Raw genomic sequence first — 27,306 nt, 5'->3', positions numbered from 1 at the left:
TGTCAGATTGACAAGGGTTTTTTGTAGGTCAAGTTAAGGAGTTTGGGTTCTATTCTAAATGGTATTGGGTGTCTTTAAATGGGGGAGTACTATGACAGACCTAATTGAATTCCAGTGGCACAATTTACTTAATGTGTGATTTGGGGTGAGTTTTATTCTTGTGCTCAGCACTTAAACTGAGTGCTTGCTAGACCTGGTGCTTGATTCTGGGGCTACCCAGATCCGTCAGACATAGTCTTTACCCTGAATGAGTTTCCAGTCTTGTGGATGGCTTCCTCTTTGTGATCCTTTTTTCTACTCTGGAAAAGGGGAAAAATAATCTTCAAATTGTTGAGGGGATTAAACATGATGTATCATAAAGATCTTCATAAAGGGTCTGAAACATTATAGCTGCTCCATAGGTGGTGGCTATTATCCTTATTACTTTATTCATTTCCATTAGGTTATAGAAAAGCTTTTTTAAAGGAGATAAAATATAAAAATATAATTATTTAGTATTTCACATGAATTTCTTACTAAAGAATGGGATCAAGTAACATATAAGGTCTTTGAAAAAGCCCTGAGACAAGGATGTATGTAACGGGCCACATGAGAGAAGGTAAGAACACTATTTGCATGAGTTTTGTAGACTGTTAGTAAACACATCACTGTGGGTATATATATGTGTGTGTGTGTGTGTGTGTGTGTGTGTGTGTGTGTGTGTATCTATATATATATATCTATATATCTTTTCCATTAGCTTGCCTGTGCACCTTTCTTGAAAATCTGTTGATCACATATGTGTGGGCCTAGTTTTTTCCAATAATCTTTGACAGGTTCTTTCACAGTTTTGATTACCATAGTTTTTATAGTTTAGTCTTGAAATCAGGTAGTATCGGTTATCCAACTTTGTCCTCTTTTTACAAAGTATTTTGGCTATTCTAAATTTTTTGCTTTTCCTCATAAATTTTATAATCAATTTGTTGTTTTCCATAAAAAATTCCTGCTGGGATTTTTATTGAAATGCACTGAATGTACAGAGTTTGGAGAGATCTGATTTTTAATCTTAAAGGTACAGAATTCTCTAATTCATGACACAGCATCTCTCTCCATTTATTTAGGTCTTTGACTCTAAGAAAGGAAAGGGGAAGGAAGAATATTTGCTCTGAACTATGTCTTTGCCTAACTTAGGTACTGTTATATTAAAAAACAGAACCTTGTGACTTTTTTTTTTTTTTTTGGTTAAGCATTTTATGTGATATCTAGTGCTCCTAAACATAGTTTTGGGTGGTTTTTTTTTTTGCATTATTTTAAACATTTTTGGATAAAAAAGTACAATTGTAAATGTTTAATGAAATAAGTTAACATTAAATCATTGTATACTATTTTTGACAATTAAAAAAAAATGACCACCTCTACCCATTATCTCAGGTAATGTAGAGTTGACTAAATTAACTAATAGCAGTCCGGGGCTTACGAATGATTTACTTTCAAAATAAAGTAATGTATGTTGAACTCTGTTCATAATAAGAGGAATGTCAGTTAAAACTTCTGAGGGTAAGTTTTCATCTATCAGAATGGCAAAGATCAGAAAGTTAGGTAATAATGTGTAAACCTTCTTTCAGTTGTTCTCCTTTCTGTGGGGTGAAGAGTCACTGGGCCACGGGGTTGTGCCCACCCAGGTCTGCCCCCTGTTCTAGATCATATTCCAAGGACCTAGGATCCTAGGGAGTTCTCAAGATAGTATATTACAGTGAAAGGGGTTTGAACATCAGAAAATGTTGGGAAGCACTTGCTGGAATGATCTGTAAGATCTCTGTCAGCTCCTTGACTCTAAATCAATAATTTATGGACCACTTGCTCAGTAGGAAAGTCCCTCTGACTTTTAAAATTATGCATTAGTTCTCTGAGTCTCTAAGAAAGTGTAGGTCCAAAAATGAATGTCACTCTTTCTTAGTTCAAACACAGAAGATGTTAGGCTTATCTTGGTCCAGACCCATCTGCTGTGGAACATCTTGCTGCTTTAAGAAGTTCCAGTGCATTGTCAGCAGGCTGTGAAATGTACCCAATGATCACTGTGCTATTGCAGGGCAGGCTGATAAGGAACATACCGATCAGGGAGCACAGAATTATCAGCGCCTCACATGCTTTTAAGATAATGGGCTCTTGGCAAATTAATTTAGAATAGTGCTGGGAATTAATCGATAGTTTTAATAGTTTTTGATGGACTGTTGATTGAGTTGAGTGATAATTGGGAAATTTAAGACATATACTTCAATGGAATGCAGGTGTCTTTGAGGATGGCATGCATAAAAATCTCTGGGGCAAGAGGACCCCATTTACAACATATTTGGTTTTGGTAAAGTGATCTATGAAGAATATGTAAGAGACAACAACTAGATTTTTCTTTTTGACTCTCATTACCTAGATGACTTAATTGAAGTAATAAAAAATCAGAGCAATATCAGTGTGTATTATTTTTCATTCTATAAACTATCATCTGATGAATGGATCCATGCAGAGACCCTACTCCCAATCTATTACTTTGCCCAGAACAATGCAGAGGAATAAAATAACCCTGAATTTGCATAATTTTCACACAGTTTATAGAATAAAAAATACATCCAAAGGAAAGAGTCATATTTTATGATAATAGTTACTTAAATAAATAGTGAAAAGTCTCCTTCTCAAAAACAATCAAACAAAAAAATATGCAATTTCTACTTAAAATATGAACCAGATTATTCTCACAGCAATGAAGACCCAATTAAAACAGCTTGGGAAGAGATTAGAAGTGGATCGGCTGTTGAATGGCATTGCGCACCTCCCACTCCCCCACCATTTTTGTGTCTACCTGTCATATAACATTTTCACAGACCAAAAATTGCTGCTTTAAAACTCTATTACTCTAGGCATGCCTGGATGGCTCAGTTGGTTAAGTGTCTGCCTTTGGCTCAGGTCATGATCTCAGGGTCTTGGGATCGAGCCCCGCATGGAGCTCTGCATAGGGCTCCCTGCTCAGCGGGGAGCCTGCTTCGCCCTCTCCCTCTGCCTGCTGATCCCCCTGCTTATGCTCATTGTCTTTCTGTCAAATAAATAAATAAAATCTTAAAAAAAAAACTCTATTACTCTAGGGGCGCCTGGGAGGCTCAGGTCATGATCTCGGGGTCCTGGGATCGAGACCCATGTTGGGCTCCCTCTTCGGTGGGGAGTCTGCTTCTTCCTCTCCCTCTGCCCTTTCCCCCTGCTCATGCTCTCTCTCTCTCTCTCTCAAATAAATAAATAAGATCACTAAAAAAAAAAAAAAAGTAAAACTCTATTACTCTTATGTGCTACCGAATGCTGACAAGTGCACCTGATCTGGCAGGTATTACATTGCAGTAAATTACACCAAAACTCCCAGACTAAGGGCTATTCCTAATGTTATTAGAGAACCTGAGCTTTTTCTCAACTTCCATAGGGACCCAGAGACTCCACCTCTCTTGGTTCCCTTCTGCCATCCTGGACAATAGCATCTGCTAACCTGACTGATGATGATTGGGTGTTAGAAATTAAGAATAATAGCTGACTTCTAGAGGCCGTTGAAGTTAATGTCAAGGAAGCGTATACACATATTAAACTGGAAAATCAAAACGAACTTACATCTCAAATCATAAATAACAGAAGAGAGTAATTCCACTTTTCGAAAAGTAAGGTGAGGCTTGTATGGATTTCTGTGCATTTTGATGTGCAATTATTGTCCAAATCTTTGGTGATTAGTGACGACATCATATAGAGATTATGCTAGTGTAGAACTTGGGTGATAATTTGGATCCTAGTGATAGAATATCTGTGGCTGTCTCATATTTCCCACCATGTTTTTTTTCTTCCTTCCTCCTTCTCTTTTATTTTCTTTACTTCTATTTCTCTTTCATTTTGTTGTCTTTCTTATTCCTTTCTCCAGTGACACAAAGCTTTCGATCTCTCAGTTGTACTCAAGATTAAAATTATCTTGAACCTTCTTGTATTTTTTTCTCTCATAGCCAGTACAAGCCAGAGCCTTTCAGTATTCACCACAAAAACTTCCTTCTACATTTTGTGTTCTTGAGACCCGGAGTTCAATTGTACTGGAAGTAGTTAGTGGCTGTGAGGTGTGAGCCACTTGAATCAGTAAACCTGGGAACAGAGTATTCGGCTTCAGGCTTATATTTATCAATCCTATGGCTACCTCTGACAGATTGTTTTTTTTTTTTTATTAAGAGATATTAATGACTCATTTTTAGCTTTGTGAAGATTTTTACCTTTTTTTTTAAAGTAGGCTCCACACCCAATGTGGGGGTTGAACTCACGACCCTACGATCAAGACCTGAGCTGAGATCGAAAGTCAGATACTTAACTGATTGAGCCACCCAGGCGCCCTGAAGACTTTATTTCTCCTTTTTTTTTTTAACCCCATCCCCCACCCACTGCCCCTCCAGCAACCCTCAGTTTGTTTCCTAGAGTTAAGAGTCTCTCATGGTTTTCTTCTCTTCGCGATGACCTCCCATTCAGTTTCCTTTCCCGTCCTTCTTATTGTCCCATGGACTCCTTTTTCATCTGATGCCACCAATTTTTCAAATTCCAAATTACCTAATTTCATCAAGCAGAACTATCTTTGGTGATTAGCCAAGATCATTGAAAATTTCCTATGTACTCTGAGTTTTAGAAAGAAGGAAAAAACAGTCTCTGCCATCAGTGAACTTACAGTTCCGTTTGTGAGATAAAGCATTTGTTCTGTCTTCTGCTTTTCTGTCTACAGTCATTCTTCTGGAGGAGTTGTCAGCTTATCTAGACCACCTACCTGGGGGAGAGAATCCCTTTCTTGGCCGATATTTTTATCATTGCAGTTGATCTCCAGTTTTGTAATTAGTTGCATGTCAGTTTCCACTACTAGAGTGTGAGCTCCTCCACAGCAGGTTTTGTTTTAACTCACCTAGTTCCTGATACATAGAGTAGGTGCTCGAAAAATGTTAGGTTTTAGATTGAAGAATTAAACCCCAAATTATGATCTACTATAATATATAAAAACAATTCTCAAAAATATTAAAATTTATCAGGATGTCTTGACTCATCACATATCCCCAAACAAATCAGAAATCATAAGCATTCTTTTAATTCTTAGCACTCAATTTCATAGTTCTTATTTATCAGTATTTCCAGTTAGCCCCAGCAAATCTTTTGTTTATGTAGTTTTTTTTGTGTGTGGTTGTTGGTATACTAGCCCATTTTAAAGTTATTCATTTTGCTGTTATTATAGGTATTGAGGATTTTTTTGTTTTCAGGATGTTAAGCAAGATGCCACAATGAGGTTTTGCTCAATTACAGTTTGTACAATTAATGACCTTCTATTTTTGCTCAAGATTATAGAGAGTTTAACTTTGTGTTCCTTTCTAAATTGATAACAGCTTGTTTTAAAAATCTATTTTTAGATTGGATGTGTTTGGAAATGCTTTAGGAAATAATGCAAGTGGCCAGTGGTTTTTGTTTTGGCATGTTTTTATTTTATAATGCATGCTTTGTGACCTAGCAGATATACAGCAGATTTCAATTTATTAGACATAATACTTCTAACCTTTAACCCTTGGAAAGGAGAATGAGCAGAAAGCCTGATTAATTATTGGTATAGTGATCCTTTGGCCATGCTTGCTGAATGATTTACACTGGTGTTTTGTTAAATCCTGCTGAACAAAGCCTCATTCACTGTGAGTGTTCAATAAAAACAGTCATGGGGTTAGGAACTTACAATATCAAAGAAAATACAGTATAATCGGAACAAAATGAAATGCCTAATTTAATGTCTTCTAGATTTTTCTGCCCAAATCGTCTTTCCTTGACTTGAATTATTCCTTTTAGTGTTCAGCATCCTTTGCTCATTTATCCACGTCCATGTAATTTTTCCGTTTCTCATTTTCTAGTATTTTCATCCCAAACAAACCGTCCGTGTTCTTCACGGAGAATCAGCCTAGTGAGGTGATTCATGAAAAGACTGTCTATTCCACTATGTTCTCTAGGGACTGTCCACAAAGTTGTTTTAAAAATAGATTATGTTTCCTGAAAGGAAATACATTTAGAATTTTTGTTTTTGCCTGCTTTGACCAGTCTAGACATTGGCCCTTTCAAATAGACATTTAAATAACAAGTGCAGCACATGGGAGAGAAAAGCAGAACACTTGAGGGGTTGTTTTGCACATTAATCACTCACAAATATTTGAATATTGAGAAGTCAGTTAACTAACTGAACACACTTAAGAAATTAAAAAAACACTTTAGCTGTAGTCAAATGCCACATTCTATTAGGTGTTAGAGGTAGAGAGCAGAATGAACAGAATCCCTGCTGTCAAGGACTGACAGTCTCACGGAAAAGACAGACTAATGGATGAATGACACACTCTTACCATGACATCCCAGGGTAGCCTGTGAAATATGTCCCCACAAAGCTTTACGAAGAGATGACGACCACAACTGAACCTTGGAAGATGAGCATCATTAAAAGGAAAAAAAAGTTGGACATGAAAAGAGCATTCCAGACAGGGAATAGCATGAGTGAGAACAGGGAACCTTAAAATACTGTGACCCATTTGTGAATTCTATGTATCTCAACGTGATTGAGTGAGAAGAGTGAAAAGGAGTGACAACAAATGATGCTGTAAAAAGAGGCAGGAGTCAAGTCAGGGATACCTTGGGAATCATGGTTGAGGATGCTTGGGGTGATGTCAATGCCAGGTTTTAGAATATGGGAAATGATACTAATTGTTCCTGAACTAGAGAGCTTGCTTCCTCTCTCTCCCTTTCACGTGAGGACACAGCAAGAAGACAGCTGTTTACAAGCCAGAAAGATGGGCCTCATCCTAATGGAATTGGCTGGCACCTTAATCCTGGACTTCCCAGCCTCCAGAACTGTGAGAAATAAATGTCTGTTTAAGCCATCCAGTGTCTGGTATTTTATGATAGCAGCCTGAGCAGACTAGGACAGTTCCTCATTTCTTTCAGTGATACCATATTCCTGCTCAGGCATGCTAGACATGTGGGAATCATCTTCAACTTCTCCTGTTTCTGCCTCCACAATCCATGAATTTCGTGGGTTCTCTTTTCTGGTATTCCTGCACTGTTCCGTACCATGGTTCCTTGTCATTTGTTGTCTGGATTATTTCAGTAATCTAATTGGTTTCATTTTTGTCTGCAAACTCTCAAAAGACCTACAGAAGAGGAAGCACCGACACACAGTGAAGTATTCTTCTTCAGAAATTTTTGGTGGCTCTCCATTGTCTGAAGAATAATATTCAAACTCCTCGGCACAGAATTCAGAGCCCCCTTCCACCCCCGTCCATGGCATGGCCTCAATCATCTTTCCAGCGTCATCTCCCAGTGCACCCAGCCATGTGCTTTTTATTGTGGCCACTTGCAGTTTAGTTCATTAGGAGCTTGCACTGTGGTGAACACATCCGTGTGCCAGAGGGTGATGTGCCCTGATTCAATGAGGAGAAGGCACAGAAGCTTTGTATTTGGGACCCTTCCTCGCCTTACAGGTCTCTTCATTTGGTTGGTCCTCCATATCCTTCATAATGAAACTGGGATAGTAAATATTGCACTTTCCTGAGTTCTGTCAATCATTCTAGTGAATTACCAAACCTGAGTGGGTCATGACTCCCCAGATTTGTAGCCCGTTAATCAGAAATTCCAGTAGCCTGGGGACCCTGAAGCTGTAACTGGCATCTCAAGTGGGAGCCATCTTGTGGAGGACTGAGCCCTTAACGTCAAGGGTGGTTAGTACCAGAAATGAATCACGGTATACCGTTTGAGGTGGAAACGAAATAATGTCACAGAATGAAAGCCATTTTGGCGATAGCAACAGTCGAGCCATTTTCAGTGGGAAGTTTTTGGGATGACCTAAAACAAAATGAAATCAGTACTGCTTTAAAAAAAGTTCTTACCAAAGAAGAGGATTTGCTACAACCGCGATGTTTGAAGTATCAATTTCTATACATTTCATTTTTCATCATAGTGTTCAGGAAAATTATTCCGTTAGCAGTCAAGATGGCTTAATCCCTAGAATTACACTTCGGTTTTTCAAATTAATAACCTGTTTGTTTTTATTCTTAGGGTTTTTTCCCCCTCCTGGATATAAACAGCCTGCTATATTGTTGCAGAAAGGGAAATCAAGTGGAAATTGGAGGCAAGACTTCCATCTTTTTTGCCAAGCAGAGAGGGAAGAACTCAGTGATCACATGATCCTGCTTACACTAAGCATATCTGGGAACCATCTAGATATTCACATGAGAACATATGACTCCTCTCTTCCCCATTTCTTTTTGGATATTACGGTTTGTCATTCGCCATCCAGATAGGACTTTCCTTTCTTCTTCCTGTGGTAAAGTTTGATAGCATCTGATTTTATGCTGCCTCTTTGACAGTCCTTTCCATTCTCCTTTCACTTGATCACCCTACTTTTGGTTTCAGCTTTGCTTTTATAGCCCCTGCATGCTATCCTGACCTTCTGAGGCTCCTGCTTTCCACACAGCAAGGCCATCACGCCATTGCTATATGCATAACAGTTGGCTTTCTTAGCTCACTTCCCTAACGTGGCTTTTTTGCAGAGGGGGGAGGTGAAAAGCAAATTTCTGAGAAATGTCAGACCAGTGATGCCTCAGTGGGTCAGTTGGCTAAGTGTCTGCCTTTGGCTCATGTCATGATCCCAGCATACTGGGATCAAGTCCTGCATTGGGCTCCCTGCTCAGTGGGGAGCCTGTTTCTCCCTCTGCCTGCTGCTCCGCCTGCTTGTGCTCTCTCTGTCTCTGACAAATAAATTAATAAATAAAATCTTATTTAAAAAAACAAAACAAAACACGTCAGACCAATCCAGGGTTCTTAACACAATGTCGTTTCTTTTATTCTTATTTTATTACCCAAGGAAAGAAAATTTAGTTAGCTCCTTTTTTTTAACCCAAGATTTTGCTCATCAATTAATATTTATTGAATTTCTTTCCACTGGAGGAGTAGTTTTATTCTTTGCAAATAATAAATTGTCAAATCTTTGTGCCCAAAGACAAAAAAATATATACGTGAGTCAAATACGTTTCACCAGATCTGCTTGAAAGATCACATTTCTTTTTAGAGGTCCATTTATTTTTTCAGTTAGTGTGTTTTTCTCTGGTAAATATGATTAGCTAACACAAAGGGTGAAGTTTTACTAAACAGAATTGCTCATCCAGTTGAGATAAATGAACTTCGGTTTGAGGGCATTCTAGTACCCTTTATTTATATTTGACTAGATCTCGCCAGTTACTGAAGAGCATCCATGTACTATTTAGTGTGGCAAGACGATACACAGACTCTGTTCATCCCATGTTTGTTTACATTATACTTTTATTTTATTGTGTGTGATGAATTTGTATATATGAAAATAATTTTATGAGTTCAAACTCAAAGCATTTATTGATTTATTAATACACATTTTCAAAGTTAATCTTGGGTGCTTTCTGTCCATGGTTCTGTTCTAGTCCCCTTGACTGTGGAACCTCGTCCCCACCTCCTTTTTTCCCCCCTTCTTCATATTCTTGTGAAGAGGGGATCAGTGTCAACAGTGATAGGAGGCACCCTAACAACTTTCCAAGGCCAGTTATAGACACATATACAACTCTGTCAAGTCAAAGGAATGTTGCATAAAAACCTTTCTAATAAGTATCTTTTTTCTTGATTATAAAAGTGGTACATGCTATCACAAGAAATTTACACATATATTCTGAATCACATACAACTATGATCCCATTCCATCATAATAGATACTCCCTTAGCACTTCCTGTCAGTCCTCTTGTATGGCTTTCCTTAACATGCATAGATATATCATTGTTTTCCCAACAGAATTGAGATCATATTTATAACTACTTTTTAACTGTTTTTTGCTTTAATTTCACTTTATTTTCAGCAGGCATTAAAAAGATCAGGACAGGGTGCCTGGGTAGCGCAGTCGTTAGGCGTCTGCCTTCGACTCAGGGCATGATCCTGGCGATCTGGGATCGAGCCCCACATCAGGCTCCTCCGCTATGAGCCTGCTTCTTCCTCTCCCACTCCCCCTGCTGTGTTCCCTCTCTCGCCGGCTGTCTCTATCGCTGTCAAATAAATAAATAAAATCTTTAAAAAAAAATAAAAAAATAAAAAAAAAATAAAAAGATCAGGACAAATTTACCTAAGCAATCTTTACCCCTCTTTACATAGAACAACTGCGTTGAAAGAGAAGAACATATAGTTTATTGATATTTCTCAGTGCTTTTCTCATTTTTGCTTACTATTTTTGATATCCTCTTTAATTATCAGAGATTACCCAGAGTATTATCTAATCAAAATAAAATCTTCAAAAAGGAAGTTTATTTCTGCTTTCACCATGACTGAGTCAAACTGATCAGATTGCCAGGAGAGCTAAGTAAAATGAAATAAAGAATCTCCTGTTACAATTATCTTATGTAGCAGCATCAGCCTGAATAATCCATTTGGGATTTTTTGTGTGTGTGCGTTTGTCTGAAAGCATTTGCTACAAACACTGCTTTCCCTATACTTAAGTAATGTTTAAACATTCATTAAAATTCCTAGTGGATCAGCCACAACAAGTACCAAGTGCTTGCTGTGTACAATGTATAAGATACTTTCCACATGCTGGGATGTGAGGGCGATCTGGCTGCGACATCTGTCACCCCATTGATCGCCAGGGTTGATTCGGCTGATCTGGCTGGCTAGGCGGGTGTCCCCTTCCTCCCTCACCGCTCCATGTGCGTCCCTCCCGAAGCTGCGCGCTCGGTCGAAGAGGACGACCTTCCCCGATAGAGGAGGACCGTTCTTCGGTCAAGGGTATACGAGTAGCTGCGCTCCCCTGCTAGAACCTCCAAACAAGCTCTCAAGATACTTTCCACATGCTGGTTACTAAATAAATGAAAGGAAGACCAGAATTTTTGGTTTCTGACCTAAAAGTGCTTATTCCTAATTAGGGACAAGAAGAAAGAAGGGGGAGGGAATTAATGTTAGCTGCCTGCCTCTATCTTGGACAGTGCTACGTACTCTACGTACTAAACTTACTACTCTAAAAAGTAAGCACACGTCCTATTCTACTAAATTCTATTAATTTTGTCTCCTTACAGATGCATTTTATTGAATGCGTATATTTTAAAAAAAGATTTTATTTATTTATTTGACAGAGAGAGAGAGAGAGGACAAGCAGGGGGAGGAGCAGAGGGAGAGGAAGAAGCAGGCTCCCCATTGATCAGGGAGCCCAAGGCGGGGCTCGATCCCAGGACCCTGGGATTATGACCTGAGCCGAAGCCAGACGCTTAACCATCTGAGCCACTCAGGCACCCCTATTGAATGCATATTGATAAAAAGTAGAATTATTTTTCTTACCTAGTGAACAATATGCAGGAAGACAGTCCAGGACTAGTACGCTGGTCTAAGAAATTGACAAGGCTGTACAAAGGGATCTGGGGAGGTGTCTTATTGGGCATAATGCCACCCCGAACAAATGAGGGTGATGTTAAAAATGATAAAAGGGAGAATGGATGCCTCTAGAATCTCTGCCATCAGTACTGCTTACTCATCAAGGCCAATATCCTGTCTTGCGTGGATTCCTGCGATTATCTTTGTATTGGTCACTTAACCTCTGGTCTTGTGCAACTTCAGTCCATTCTTCATACTTCCGCCAGAGTGATCTTCTTTGAACACAAACAGAAGTGTATCACTCACTTGCTTAAAGCACTTCAATGGCTCTTTGTTGTTCTCAAGATAAAGTTCAAGCTCCTTAAGACGGCATTCAAAGATCTTCAAGATTTGGACACTATTACAACTTTGCTGTCCATATTAGATTATGTTTTAGCCACAGCACATTTTCAGGTGCCCTAAATGTGCCTTGGTCTCTTTCAGTTATCAGGGTTTATTTAGGCTCCCTTTGAATTTTTAAAGAGAAACTGGATTTACAGTTTTCTAACATAAATTCTTCTTTTTAAATGTGAGTTATGTGGCCAAACAAAAGATCTCTGTCGATGAAATACAACTCATCTGCTGCCTTGGAGCAATCTTTATACTATTCCTTTGGCCTGAGTCTTTTCTCTTTTTGCGGAATTAATTTCGTCCCAAACCTTGTGTTTTTGCTTTTTGTTTGTCCACCCTCTCAGTTTTCAGGCCATACTTTATATACTGTTTCCTCCCAGGAGCCTTCCCAGATCTGGGTAAATTTTCTCCCCCATGTAGCATCAACATGTGACTAACTTCCAATTAAGCTTGGAAGCTCAGGGTGTTGGAGTCATTTCTGTCTCAATTATTTATTCGTTGATTCAGCAAATATTTCATGGGCAACTACTATGTGCTAAGGCTATTTTAGGCACTAGGGATTTAGTAATTAACAAAGTAGGGAAAATTCTTGACCTTCATGGAGCCAGGTAGGAGATAATAGACAGGAAAAATAAAACATGGTATATTATATAGTGCCCTCTCTAAGTCTCTTTTAAGAAAAATGAAACGATCTACTATTCATATGCTGCTCTTCAATCAGGACAGACTTTGGTGTTTCTCAAGCTTTTTTTTCATTATTGCACCCTTAAGGAGGCTTTTTAGAATTTTTTTTTTCCTAAACACCTACCCACCTCCTCTCCCTCATGAAATGTAAATACCACAAATGTATTGTGTGCCTGTTTATATACTGTGGCCCTATGGAGGCCATGGAACATGGTATATTTTTTTCACAACCCAAAAACCAATTTTCATCATTATTGCCTCTCTTAAGAATACATCAGTTAGATTATCCTGCTGTTGCAATTATCCCCAAACATCAGGGGCCAAAAGCAACAAAGTCAAGCCACATGACCATTGTGGGTCAAGCTGTGGACTCTGGGACTCAAGCTGACAGTCACTATGGAAACTTCGCTGGTCTCTAGGCAGAGAAAAACAGTGCATGGCAACTCACAAAGAATTGTCTATAGCCTCTTGTACTTCTGCTCAGAGGTGACATGGGCTGCTTTTGCTTACTTCCCGTTAGCAAATCAAGTCATATGTCCACATCTTATATTTTGTGGGGAAGAGGAGAAAAAGGGGAAGTATAATCTTAACATGTGACTGAAAAGAAGAAAAAAACACCTCAGAATATTTGTGAAGAGCCCTAATGATTGTTACAGTTATGGTCCCAACAATCCTGAGAGGCAGGGAGAAAGTGGGACTAAACTTTAAAGATGTCAAAATTATTTGTTCAAAAGCCTGCAGAGGCCAAACTAGGATTTGAACCCAAGTAACTGACTCTTACTTGTTTATTTTACAACCTGTCTCTGGGGTTCAATCCTGCCCATCATGATAAATGTGTGCTCATCATTGGGCTCTCAGTATGTATGAGGCAACTCCTCCTTCACCTTGGTCCTTGGTCTCTTTAGTTAAAAAGGCATGTGGTCATATAACACCCACAAGGGCAGTGAAAATATTGCCAGAGTCCCACTCATCACAGCCGGAAAATCTATATTGTATGCATTGGGGTAGTTTATTCATGTGACTTTCTATCATCAGAGTCCTGAATGAGCCCATCAACATGCCCTGAAAGCACTGGACACTGGGTTCACAGACTCCCCAAGACATCTTGAGGTCTGTTCCCCTAGAGCCAAGCAAGTTACAAGATCCTTGTGATAAAACTGCTGGAAGGAAGTGGGGCTAATTCCAAAGGAAAGCATTTTTAGGAAGACATAGCAGGAGAAAACTGAACAATAATCTGGCCCAAGTCTATGTTTGGACAAATAAGAAGATAGTGACTCAGTGTTCTACAAAGGGGCCAGTGTCAGAGAAAATCCCAGGGCCCTTGCCTGCCTGTATGTTCTCCTCTCTACTTCTCTTCTCTCTCTGGGATGATTTGCTATACTTCCTTTCTCAACGTCCAAAGGGGAAGATCCCCTCTGCTTACTTGTCAAGTTCCCTCTCCCTCAGGTCCCCCTTTTTTCTCCTTTCTTCTACTCAAAAGAGAAATGTGTTGTAGTTTCTAGAGGAGGAATCCAGATCTGAGCTTTTCCAAACTTGGCAAGAGCCCCTGGCAAGGTTTCTTCTGGGCTGTCTCAGGACATCCGCAGCTGGAGAACAACCAGTCTTTCCCAAGGGCTCAGAAAATGCCATGTGAGTCCTTCCTGCCTCGTGGCCCACGATGGGTTATAAGGAACAAAACCATTCCTGGCACTGGAAAGTTGTGGTACTCAGACAACTTGCCTTCGAGCCCTCTGAACACGCTGTGGGAATTCAGCAGCCTCCTTACACGGCTCCCACGACTGTCCCCAACTTGCCAAGGCTGGCCCATATCCACTCTATCTGTTATCTTCCCCCCAGGCCTAGCACAGAACGCTGTATTTCATCAATATTTATTGAATCTAATGGTACGAATTGAACTGCAGATGAGACAATGGAAACTCTGTGAGTTCAAGTACCTTGCTCAGAGTCGCGTGGCTGGTAAGAATGAGGTTGAATTCAGAATTTGAATCCATTTGCCTGACTTTGCTGCATTATATGAATCCCACATTCCAAGCTGAATTTACAAAAATGAAGTTAATATGAGGGATGTTTTCCATGAACTATACTGCTGAACAAGGGACAGCACCCGTAGTGGTCTGGAGGTTGCGGGGAGCTCCTTTCTCACTCACATATTGCAACTGTGTAGAATATTTAAGAAGGCAGTGAGATTTGCCTGACTGTAGCCTAAATTCTTTGCATTACTCTTGTCATAAGGTCGTGAGGAGGACTAGGTCCAGCAGAGGTTGGCCACCCCTGAAGACTATTTGCTAAGCTTGCATTTTGGTGACTTAGCCCATCTGCTCTGTGCTCAGCCACTAGGGCTCTTTCTCAAATGGTTTTTGCATGCACCGAATTTATGTAATCTGTGGAACTAAACTTGTCAGGAAGGAGGGCCCAAGTCAGCTTCTTCCAGCCCAGTGCTTGACCGATTGCTGAACTCATAAGAGGTTCCCAAGCACCAGTTTAAACAAAAAATTAAAATAACAAAAATCCTCCAAATCCAAAAAATAAATAAACAAAGAATGTGCACTTGTCCAATTCTTGATTTCATCAGAGATTTGGGTGAAGATAAAGTTGAAATGTTGCCGTAACTATTCCTGTATGATTTATAGTCCAAATATATTCATTGAATTTGGTGTAACTTGCAAAAGTGCACTGGACATTTGTAGGCTACCCTGTAACTCCACACTCCAGCTTTAAAAACCTGTTTCTGGGCATGAACTCCCTAGAAACATCCTTACAGCTGTGGATGAGTTTCATTGCAGCTTTATTCCAGGCAACATTTTTTTCTTCCCCAAAGAGGCCGACAATGACACTTCTTTGTCTTCTGTGGTGCACTGAGAAAATTATTAACCAAAGGGTATTTTTAAAAAATGGAATTAATATTGTCATGCTCTTTCCATTTGCATCATGGAAGGATTAACATTGAATATTTCTATCCAGTCAGATTTTGCTTATTTCCCCTTTCAGGTACAAGTTCCCTTAGAAAACAAGATAGGTGTATTAATATTCTTCCTGGCAAAGGAGAAATTCACAGAAAGTCAGGTACATGTGTGGCCCTTACTTTTCTCCTAGGTTATTTTTTCATGTCATGGGTAGTATACAACAAACATGAACTTCCTTTATGTTTAAAGGGAACTAGAGACATTGACTGGTGTTCACTCTAACTAGGGTGGTTTTTATTTTATTTTTTTGGTGACTATTTAATCACAACAAAATTTAACAATGTATAGCAGTGAAATGACCATACTCTGCAAAGGATATTTAGGTAGAAAAAGGATGAGAAATGGAAACTCCCAAATTTACCGTATCTGGGATCTGTAGAAACCAGTTGCCGAGCAGGCAGTTGGGCATGTACAAGTCTCTATATCAAAAGGACAGCAACCAGAGGGGAAGTTCTTATAAGAATTCCAATAGCTGATCCAGCAATTGCACTATTAGGTATTTGCCCCAAGAATATGAAAATACTAATTTGGAGGGATACATGCATGATGTTTATAGCAGCATTATCTACAACAGCCAAATTATGGAAGGAGCCCAATGTCTGTTGACTGATGAGTGGATAAAGAAGATGTGGTATATATATATACAATGGATATTACTCAGCCATAAAAAGAATGAAATCTTGATATTGGCGGCAGTGTGGATGGAACTAGAGGGTATTATGCTAAACAAAATAAGTTAGTCAGAGAAGGACAAATGCTATATGATTTCAGTCACATGGAATTTAAGAAACAAAGCATATGATCATAGGGGAAAAGAGATAAACCAAGAAACAGACTCATAACTATAGAGAACAAACTGATGGTTAACAGTGGGGAGGTGGGTGGGAGGATGGATGAAATAGGTGATGGGGGTTAAGGCATGCACTTGTGATGAGTACCGAGTGTTGAATGTGTTGAATCACTACATTGTACATCTGAAACCAATATTACACTGTATGTTAACTAACTTGAATTTAAATTAAAAAAAAAAAAGAATTCTTATATCCAAAGATACAAAAAGCAACAAACACATCTCTCAGTGTGGATTTACGGTTGGAATCCAGTTTCTTAGAGTTGAAAGGTAGTTATTACTAAGACTCACACCAGTTTTATCTGACAGTTAAACCCACCAAATCACATCCAGGAACAGTTCAATAAACACTATGATAAAGTATTTACAGAGACTACTTTTTCTTTCCATATACTTTTTGTTTTTTAAGAGAGTGTGCAAGAAGAGGTTTAGGGGGAGAGGCAGAGAGCGTCTTAAGCAGGTTCCATGCCCAGCACAGAGCCTAATGTGAGGTTTGATCTCATAACCCCGAGATTATAACCTGAACCAAAATCAAGAGTCAGATGCTCAACCCACTGAACCACCCAGGCACCCCTCCATATACTTTTTTTTTTTAACTTAAAGTGATTTCAATAGGAATTCTAAAACAGTTGCATTGTAGTTGGGTTCTGAAGAAGTAAGACTTTTACACAGAAGGCCCATAAAATAAATCTCCCATCCTCTTTTTTGTTAGTGAACAGGAGCAAATTTTCTACCTTAGCCTTTTCTTTTTAATCTTTTATTTCGAAAGCTGTTTCCCTGTTGCTGCTTTTCTCTCTTCTCTGTCCCTGAGATTAAGATCAAAGGCACAGTTCAGGTCACCCATCCTCACCCAACCGAGCTACGATTCTGATTTGAGTGTAAACATTTGATGGCTCATTAATTGTATTACTCTGAGGACTCACGTCACCTTGCATGCTTCATAATAATTCAGGCTTTTAGATTTTGTTCATCTCATCTCTTCAGATAAATAAGGTCTCTCTAAACTAACTCTTCATCTCTGTCATAAAATGCAGTTGATATTCGTCATTAAATAGTAGGAGAAGGAGCAGAGAGGCCTGCAGTGCTTTGCTCGGTTTGTATGTACTCACTCTGTAAGTGTTCATTAAAGGAATGAATGAGAGAATGAATGAAAAGTTGAGAGACTTAGTTTTGGGTCCTCTTTGCCTCTTACTCACTGTGTGGTCTTGGACAAACCACTTGAAATCTCCAAACTCCATTTTTTTCACCTGTAAATAAGTGAGGGATCAGATGTTCCCCTGCTTGTTTTTAATAGTTAGATTAGATCTCATCCACTTACTTTCGAGGTATACCCAATGTAGCAATTAGTTTATTAACACAGGGATTATAAATCTTTCCTAAATCTTCAGTGAGATCCCTAAGGATGCTTAGTATTTTTGTTTTCTTTCTAATTGCTTCACCTGTTATCTTTAAACTAGGACAAATAAGATTTAAAGAGTTCCAGCAAGAGGGGAGCTTGTCTTTTCTGAGAGGTGTTTACCAAAGCTTAACATTTTGGGGAAAAAGAAGAAAATTCCAAAAGATGATTGGAGTTCCATTCCCTCCCTGCAGAGTATATTTCTACATATCACATTGTATTGAAATGGTCTTTTTTTCACTCTTATGTTTCATTCATTATTGGCAAACTGCTCGAGAGCATTGACCAGGTCTTTCTCAATTATTTTTGTATCTCCAGTACCTAAAGTAGTGCCAATACTAGGTGCTTAACAATGTTAAACTACACTGTTAAAATGGGGGTTCAGATAACTGAGTGAGTGGTGGAACAAGATTATGAGAGTATGCATTGATTCCAAACGTGATACTCTTTCTAATATAGAAACTGATTACATTAAACTATTAAAAACCTTTAGTTTTATTTATTTATTTAAAGTAATCTCTATACCCAATGTGGGGCTCAAATTCACAACCCTGAGATCAAGAGTCGCATGCTCTACTGACTGAGCCAGCTGAGTGCCTCCATAACCTTTAACATTTAGTAAGAATTAGTTATCAGATGGTGACACCAATTTTGAGGACTCCAAATTGTGTCATTTAATGGGTCTGAGATGTGCAGGATATAGGCTGCTGCCAGCATAGGTCTGGGTAGCCAGGAGTGACTACGGAGATTCTCTGTCTCAAGGAGCACGTTTAAATAAAATAAGAGAGAGAGAGATATTTAGAAATTGACACTTCTGATCCCCTCTTTCAAATAACTCTGCTTAAAAGTAAGGAGCAGATGGCCCAAAAGATGATTTCATCCATGGATAAAAGCTGGAATAGATAACCCTATGTGGAAACATTTTTTATGTTATAGTTTTCTTACTCTACTTTGAAAAGAAATAATGATGTAAAAAAAAAATCAAAGGAGTGAGAGATATTACATAATTTCATTTAGGAAATGGCCTGAAGCAATTTCATCTGAAGCAGTAAAGGATTCATGTATGCAAATGATCCAGAAAAGTTGAAAACAAGAAAGTAAACAAAACTGAGTGCAAAAGCCAGGAATTGTGTGAATCAGGATTATTTACTTGATTTTATTTCTTTGTATCTGTGGTATGACTAACTAAATCAAGTATTGAGTCTTGAACTCTGTAAAGGAAATAAGTGTTTAGGTAAATATACCATGTTTTTTTCAGTATTTAAGTTAAAACTTCAACAACAGGTTTACGCTGTGATTTTGGTGATATTGCTTCAAATTGTTCTTCTTCCTACATATCGACACGAATTTTATATCTGACTTGTTGTATAAATTATAAAGTAATTTGCTCCAACCTGCTTTCTAGTATTTGCACAAAAACTATTGATAAAGGGTTTAGGAGGCTTTTCTCTTTCTCTTGTTTCTTTTACTTTGAACATTTGATGAGGAGAAAGAAAATTTACAACTCATTTCATAAAAATATTGGTTAAAATGCTTTAGAAATAAAAAATATAAATAATTGAAATAGTCTGGAAAGTCATTTAAAATTTTTTCTTTTTACAAAAGGCAACAAATGGCTTTCTGGCTGCCAGCTCAATTTAGTCTATATAGCAATTTTTCTTCTTTGAAAAAGAAGCAGTTTAAAACAGAGCTCTATTATAACACAAGATGATTTATAGTCTTAACTCTGGTTTTCTGCTCTGTTTACCACCTTCAGCCAGAATAGAGTCGCCAAGCACATGGCCCTACAGCTGAACCACACTGTAAAAACTTGCAGGAAAAGGCAAAGAGCCCAAACAGAAGAGAAAGAAAGGAGGAATCACCCTCTGTAGGCTCTGTTTTACATTGGAGTTACATTCTTTAAGCCACTGGATCATTTTGCTTACAATTCCCCTAGTAAGTCAATCGGAGAAAGACAATTATCATATGGTTTCACTCATATGTGGAATATAAGAAACAGCGCAGAGGATCATAGGGGAAGGGAGGGAACACTGAATGGGAAGGAATTAGAGAGGGAGACAAACCATGAGAGACTCTTGACTCTGGGAAACAAACTGAGAGTTACAGAAGGGAGGTGGGTGGGGGATGGGGTAACTGGGTGATGGGCATTAAGGAGGGCACGTGAGATGATGCGCACTGGGTGTTATATGCAACTGATAAATTATTGAACACTACATATGAAACTAATGAGGTACTATATGTTGGCTAATTGAATTTAAATTAAATAAAAATTCCCTTATCCACACTGCAGTTAAGACATATCTCCTGATAAGAGAGCATTTCTTTTGACCAAGTCATTCCAGTTCAGAAGTTCATGATTTAAAAATAATCTAAGGGAAATGAAAATCTGGAAGCATAGAGATGTTCCTCACAAAATTATCTGAAACAAGAAAGTGAGGAAAATAATTTAAAAATCCAACAGGAGAAGAACTGTCAAATAAATTATTCATGCTCTTTATTTGCACACGCCCTAACGATAGTGAGCCCTCACCCCTCAGTCTTTTACACAGGTTCTTTCTCTTGGCCTGGTGTGCCCTCACAGCTTCATCCTCATCCATCTGTCTTCCAAAACCTAAAGAAGACATCCCCCAGTTTGGGCCTTCATTGATGGCCTTCAGTTAACTACCATTTTCTGGGTGATCTCTTCCAGTTGAACATGTTTCTAACATTGAACTTAGTACACATTTGTATATATGGTGGTACATTCTTCAAACATTCAAAGTCACTTCCGTATCCCTCCTCAGCCCCTGAGCACAGTGCCTGGCTCCCAGTGGGTTTTGGGAGCAGAGGCATCAGAAGAAATGAATAGTAAAATATTCATGGAGGAAAGTATATGATGTCATCTTTACATTGAAATTTCTGAACATAAAGACATATGTAAATAGATGATAAATTATTATGTGACAATTAGAATATAAATTTAATATGCACATTCTGACTTTAATTTTGTAACGTATACCTAAAGAAAGTTATATGTAAGGAGTTATTTATGTAAGTGGGGTCTGAAGTAGGATAATGAGTGACTAAAATAATGGTTTCTTTCAAAATGTCTTCAAATTATGGTCTCTGTCTCTGTAGCAAATATTGCCGATGGTGCCATCCATCCCCCTTGTCCTTCAACTTCAGGGCACACTGGCCCAACTTCCAACTGCCAGCCCCTGTATTTCCTTGTCTGAGACTTTCTCTGAATCAACTTTGTCAGTTGTGTGGGAGACTGAGAATGTCAAAGAAAATACCCCTTTGGGAGTAACACTCAGGTGGTGGTTAGTGTAAAAATACCCCAGATCCTGTTCTGCTTTGAGGTATGTGTTCCTTTGGTGCCCAGACCTCCCCACAGAGATTTTGCAGTATTTACCCACAGTGGCAGATTGCCTGGTAACTCATCCTTTATTTGTTTCCACTTCTCCTCCTTGCTCCTCCACAATTTCCTGCTGTCGCCTCCAAAACAAGTACTTGGACTTAAATCCTTATCTCAGGGTTCATTTCTGAAAGAACCCAAATTAAGACACTCTCTAGTAACAAGAATTAATAATTCTGTAGAGAAGTGATACTAAAATGTAAATATCATTGGGAAGGTTGTAACACCTTAATTTACTAAAGGTATTATCAAGTTAATTAAAATTAGTGACAAAAACTGCCAGCTCCCCAAGGACTAGAACACAAAGCCAGAAGTTGCTGCACTAGTGTATGAGTATAAGGAAAGTTCTGAATTTTGAGTTGTGAGTTCAAGCCCTGCATTGGGCTCCACGCTGGGTATGGAGCCTACTCAATATATATACATAAGAAGGCTTAAAAACATGATTAGGAAACATGGGCATTTTTAGTAAAAATCTAGATGTATTGACTGTTTGTGTAATGTTAAATATATCCAGATATCTAGAAATATATTAATACATTTATATTGTTACATAAAGATATTTGATGGTCTTTTGATAGAAATTGGATAAAATACAGGTACTTCTCTTAAAGCATACTTACACATCACAGAAATTTGATTCAACATAGTGGAATTGTATGAATTATGGTTTCATCACACTGATCATGACTGGTTGTTTTGCAAGTATTAGGAATAATACCTCCCAAGGATGAAAAAGAAAGCTTATGTACACAAACTAATGGGAAAGAGGTCCATTTTATAGAGTAGCTAGTGTCTTGTTAGTCTTTTATTTTTCTGTTTACTGATGATGCTGTGCTGCAGTAATAAGGCCAGGGCAAGGCCAAAGACCCATGAGTACTTGAATCAAAGGACAAATGAAAAATTATTTTAATTTGTTTTTGTTAGCATTGAGCAACCAATTTATTAAAAAAAACAAAAACTAGTAACACAAGAGTTATTTTTTTACCACCTATTCCAGAAATGCCTAGGAACCTCTGCTTGTGCTTTGTGCTTGGGTGATCTTTAGCCCAGTGCCTTAGAATCATCTGGGGCCATGGATAAAAACCAGGATTTCCAGGTCCCATACAAAGGATTCTGATTTAGCATTCAGCAGGTCTGGAGTAGGGTTCAGGAATTTGCCTTTTTACTGAGTTCCTCAAACAATTCTTATGTAGGTAAACCTCAGACCACACATTGAGAAACACTGCTCCAGCCTTTAGTCATTTTTTCACCATTAAAAGGAAGAAAAGTGACTTTTTTCAACAAGGAATTCTTACAATTACCGGTACCATATATTATCAGAACAGATCTCATTGCGCTGCAGACTTATCATACCAGGCTTACCAAGATTTTACCCCAATCCTCACTATTAGAACAGAGATTCTGTGTAACAGCTGCTTTCAGGAAGCGTGATCAAAACAGAGACATATTAAAAAAAAAAAAAACCAACATTGAAGAAAGCAAACAAAAAACCCAGTGACCAAACTTACTTTGCAGTCACTTTATTTGTATTACTTAAAAATTTTTAATTAATTTTTTATTATTGAAGTGTAATTGACATACAATGTTTCATTAATTTTAGATGTCCAACATATTGTTTCAACAATTCTATACATTACTCAGCACTTAACCATGATAAGTGTAGTCACCATCTGTCACCATACAAAGTTATTACAATATTATTGACTATATTCTCTATGCTGTACTTTCATCCCCGTGACTTATTTTACAACTGGGAGTTTGTACCTCTTAATCCCCTTCACCTATTTCACCCATCCTCCCTCTCCCTTCCCTCTAGCAACCACCAGTTTGTTCCCTGTGTTTATGAGTCTGTTTCCGGAGTAACTTTAATTGCCTATCTTTCATAGTAAGTATCTTAATTCATTGCTCACTGGATATCTGGTTTCGTGAAGGCCTGAGGGAACACTGTGAGAAGTCTCTACTGTCTCGTCTTAGAAACCCAGTGTCTCACCTTAGCTGTGTGTCTTAGAGATTAATGGTGCCACATTGGCCACAGAAGTGTTTCATGATGTAGTGGGTGGAAGATATTAGCCAAAAACTGGGAATGGGCTTAGAGAGAAAAGACAGTGATAACAACCTGCAATGTTGCAAGGGATTCCTCTGGTATAAGGGGAATTCAGTAGCCCAAACCCATTTTTTTCCTTCTGGCCCTAGAAGCAACATCGCTTTCACTCAATCCCCCCTCTCTTTACCCATAAAGTGGTATTGTAGTGAATTTTTTTATGCAGTCATGAATGTTTCATATATAGGTATAGAGAAACTCTAAAATCATAAAGGATTAAAGCTGAAACCAATTTTGGTGATCACTTAATTCAACCTCCTCATTTTATAAAATAGTAAAAGGCCTAAGTTAATTGACTTGCACAAGTTCACAAACTGCATGCAACTAGTCATTCTTTTATTCTAAAAAACAAAATGAAAAGAGAAAAAAAAAAGACTGTTACCCCCCCCCCACACACACAGATTATTTACTCTTTAGAGCTACCCTGATCCCCATCTCAGCATTCAAGGTGCCAATGCTTTAATATGATGTCCTAATTCTGGTATTTCTGATTTAAAAAGTATTTGTGTCCTATGTTTTTGTGATTATGTAAGATAGGAATAAAATTATGAAGAACTGGAAAAAACAAAAAGCCTCAGATTAGTGATAAAAAGGAAAGCCTGCAGTGTGAGGTTATGTCTTCCTCCCTTCCTCCCTTCCGCCCTTCTTCCATCAAACATGCTGGGAGTACAAAAATGATTATGACATTTAAATTTTAAAAAATGATTATGGGGGTGCCTGGGTGGCTCAGTCAGTTAAGCATCTGCCTTCGGCTCAGGTCATAATCCCAGGGTCCTGGGATGGAGCCCACATTGGGCTCCCTGCTCCACGGGGAGCCTGCTTCTCCCTCCTCCCTGCTCCTGCTCTCTCGCTCTCTCTCAAATAAATAAATAAAATCTTTAAAAATGATTATGGCAGTTTCTCCAGTTAAAAAGCTCACTATTATTTAGTCAGAATCAGAAAGTAATAAGCTTTTATAAGAATCGCAGTTACCATGATAAGATGTAATAAAAGGAACATTTTTTTTTATAAATTTTAGTTCTTTTTTTTTTTAAGATTTTATTTATTTATTTGACAGAGATAGAGACAGCCAGCGAGAGAGGGAACACAAGCAGGGGGAGTGGGAGAGGAAGAAGCAGGCTCATAGCAGAGGAGCCCGATGTGGGGCTCGATCCCGTAACGCCGGGATCACGCCCTGAGCCGAAGGCAGACGCTTAACCGCTGTGCCGCCCAGGCGCCCCAAAAGGAACATCTTTGATGTCAAGTGAGTTGAAGTTGTTCAGACTAAGAAGAGCAGAGGGCTCGGTCTGTTGGAGGGATGTAGTCTATGTAAAGGTCTATGGGTGAATGAGCTGGGCATGTTAGGGAATGGCTGAAGTATAGGGTAAACGACAGGAGATGGGGCTGGAAATACAGGCTAGGAACAGACTAAGAAGAGCATTTTATGCCATTCTAAAGGAATTTGAACTTTACCTTATATAGTCCCACACAGTCTAGTACTGAAGATGATAGCTACACAAGGCTATTGGCCACTTGAAATGTGGCCACCCCAAACTGAGACATGCTATATGTATAAAACACACATTGCATTTTGAAAATTTAGTATGAAAAAAATTAGCCATCTCACTAATAACTTTTTATATGGCTTATATGTCAAAATGATAATAATATTATTAGACATTGTATTTCTATTTTAGTGACACTGTTGTATAAACAATAGTAATGTACTCAAGATTGTGGGTTTTTAAAACTTTACTGTTTTTAATTACTGAAGTACTTTAAACTGCCAGTATCATGATTTCAGACCTAAATGATTTAGTCTGCATCTCTAAAAAATAACATTTTCTATATAAACAAGTAACACTATCAAATATTTAGAAGTTAATAATAATTCCTTAACATTGTCTATTATTCAGGGTATATTAAAAATTTCCAATTGTTGGGGCACCTGGGTGGCACAGTGGTTGGGCGTCTGCTTTCGGCTCAGGGCGTGATCCTGGCGTTATGGGCTCGAGCCCCACATCAGGCTCCTCCGCTGTGAGTCTGCTTCTTCCTCTCCCACTCCCCCTGCTTGTGTTCCCTCTCTCGCTGGCTGTCTCTATCTCTGTCAAATAAATAAATAAAATCTTAAAAAAAAAATTCCCAATTGTCCCCCAAATGTCTTTATAGCTGGTTTGTCAAAACCAGAATGCAATCCAGGACCATCAGTACATCTTCAGGTCCTTGACCTCTTTTAATTTAGAATAGTCCCTTCTTTCCCTCTTATTTTTTTGTGTCACTAACTTGATAAATAGACCAGCCCAATTATTCATGTTCTACCTTCTCAGTTTGTCTGATTTGTTGTTCAGCTTGTTACTCTGTATTTCCTATAATGTGTAAATTAGACCTGCAGGCTTGAGTAGATTCCAGTGAAACATTTCTGTTGCTCTGATATAAAACATGTAATGTTGAGTTCCTGATATTTTATCTTATCAAGAGGTAATACGTGTCAGATTTCATCACTGTGGTGCCAAGGTTGACCATTAGATTGTAGTGATGGCAGCTTCGTTCCTCCAATACAAAGTTTTGTTTTCCTTTGGTAACCAGGAAGCTTTTAATTAAAAGAATACTGCAATTGTGTCTTCATGTAGAGTAGTGTAGTTTATGGAGGAGGGAATAAAAGAAGAGAGAAAGCAGGAAGGCTACTAGTAGTCTTTTATTACAGTCTAGAAAAGAGGATGATGATCTCACTTTGAACTGGGGATCATGTTAATTCCTTAGCACGTGTTACATTTATAAATCCTCACACAACCATATGGGATAGGTTTTCTTATCCCCATCATCTGGTTAAAACTGAGCTGCACAGAGATTGAGTAGTTGCAGAGTGGTGATTAAAACATAGCTCTGTCTGATGCCAAAATCCATATACTGGACCACTCTCCTATGTTGACTGCAATAGCAATTTGGTTTGAGAGACTTTGGTTTGAATATTTTTATTTTTTATTTTATTTTTAATTTTTTTTTTTTTTTTTTAGAGAGAGAGAGAGTGTGCTAGCATGGGGTGAGGGGTAGAGGGAGAGGGAGCTTCATGCCCAGCATGAAGCCTTATGCAGAGCTTGAACTCATGACCGTGAGATCATGACCTGAGCTGAAATCAAGAGTCTGACGATTAACCGACTGAGGCACCCAGCTGCCCCTGAACATTTTGAATGCTTTTAAAAATTTGGTGACCGGGACACCTGGATGGCTCAGTCAGTTAAGTGTCTGTCTTCAGCTCAGGATCCCAGGGTCCTCGGATTGAGTCCTACATTGGGCTCCTTGCTCAGCAGGGAGCCTGCTTCTCCCTCTGCCTTCTGCTCCCCTTCTGGTTGTTCTCTCTCTGACAAATAAATAAATACAATCTTTAAAAAAAATTGGTGACCAATGAACTACTTGGGATGTGGAAGGAATAACTCTAAAGTGTCTCTCTTGGACGATTAGGGAAGGGTGGGTGGTGTGACTTGAATTTGAAATGTCATTTGGACATGTCAACTGAAAATATAGTTCTGGATTTCAGAAGACAGATCAAAGAAAAAGTAGGGACAAGTAGAATTTAAAAGTCATCTGCATTGATATGTTAGCTTAGACTTGGGGAGTGTACAGAGTCACCTAGTGTATTTATACAGCCTTAAGACACCTTCCCTTTGTATGTGTAAGCCATTGGAGATTAGCAAACCAATAACAAAAGGGAGACAACTACATGAATTAAAAATGCCATTTCTGATTTTTATATTCCTGAAAAAGTTAAAAATATTATGAAGAATTATTAGTATATTACTTCAGTATAAATTCTTTATGTTACTGCGTGGAAAGGTTAGAGTATTTCTAATGGAAGACATTTTCCCTGTGGTCAGTGGATATTATGATCCTTATATCTAAATCAGGTGTGGTAGGCAAAAGTTTATTTATAGGGTGGGACAGAGTCTTTTAAACTAAGCTGGTCATAGAAAACCTTGATATTATACTCATTATATTATGGAATAACCCATACTTTGAACAATTTTGAGGAAAAGGCACCACAGTTGCCTCTCAAACTCTTCTTGGAATAGTAGTCTAGAATTCTGAAAATTTGTTCTGCTCTATTTGAGGTAATATACAGAATGGTATGTTGT

The 27,306-nt window shown here is 38.4% G+C and overlaps 1 protein-coding gene across 2 annotated transcripts in view; it reads left to right on the top strand.

Annotated features, from left to right (window-relative positions):
* LOC148110635 (uncharacterized) overlaps nt 1-27,306 on the top strand; it is a 291,435-nt gene that overhangs the window by 10,099 nt on the left and 254,030 nt on the right. The gene's annotated exons all lie outside the window — the stretch shown is intronic.

The sequence above is a fragment of the Ursus americanus genome, chromosome 2 (genome assembly GCF_024610735.1).
Source record: "Ursus americanus isolate L20-20 chromosome 2, mUrsAme1.1.p, whole genome shotgun sequence".
Taxonomy (NCBI): domain Eukaryota; kingdom Metazoa; phylum Chordata; class Mammalia; order Carnivora; family Ursidae; genus Ursus; species Ursus americanus.
This window is presented reverse-complemented; position numbering and strand designations above follow the sequence as displayed.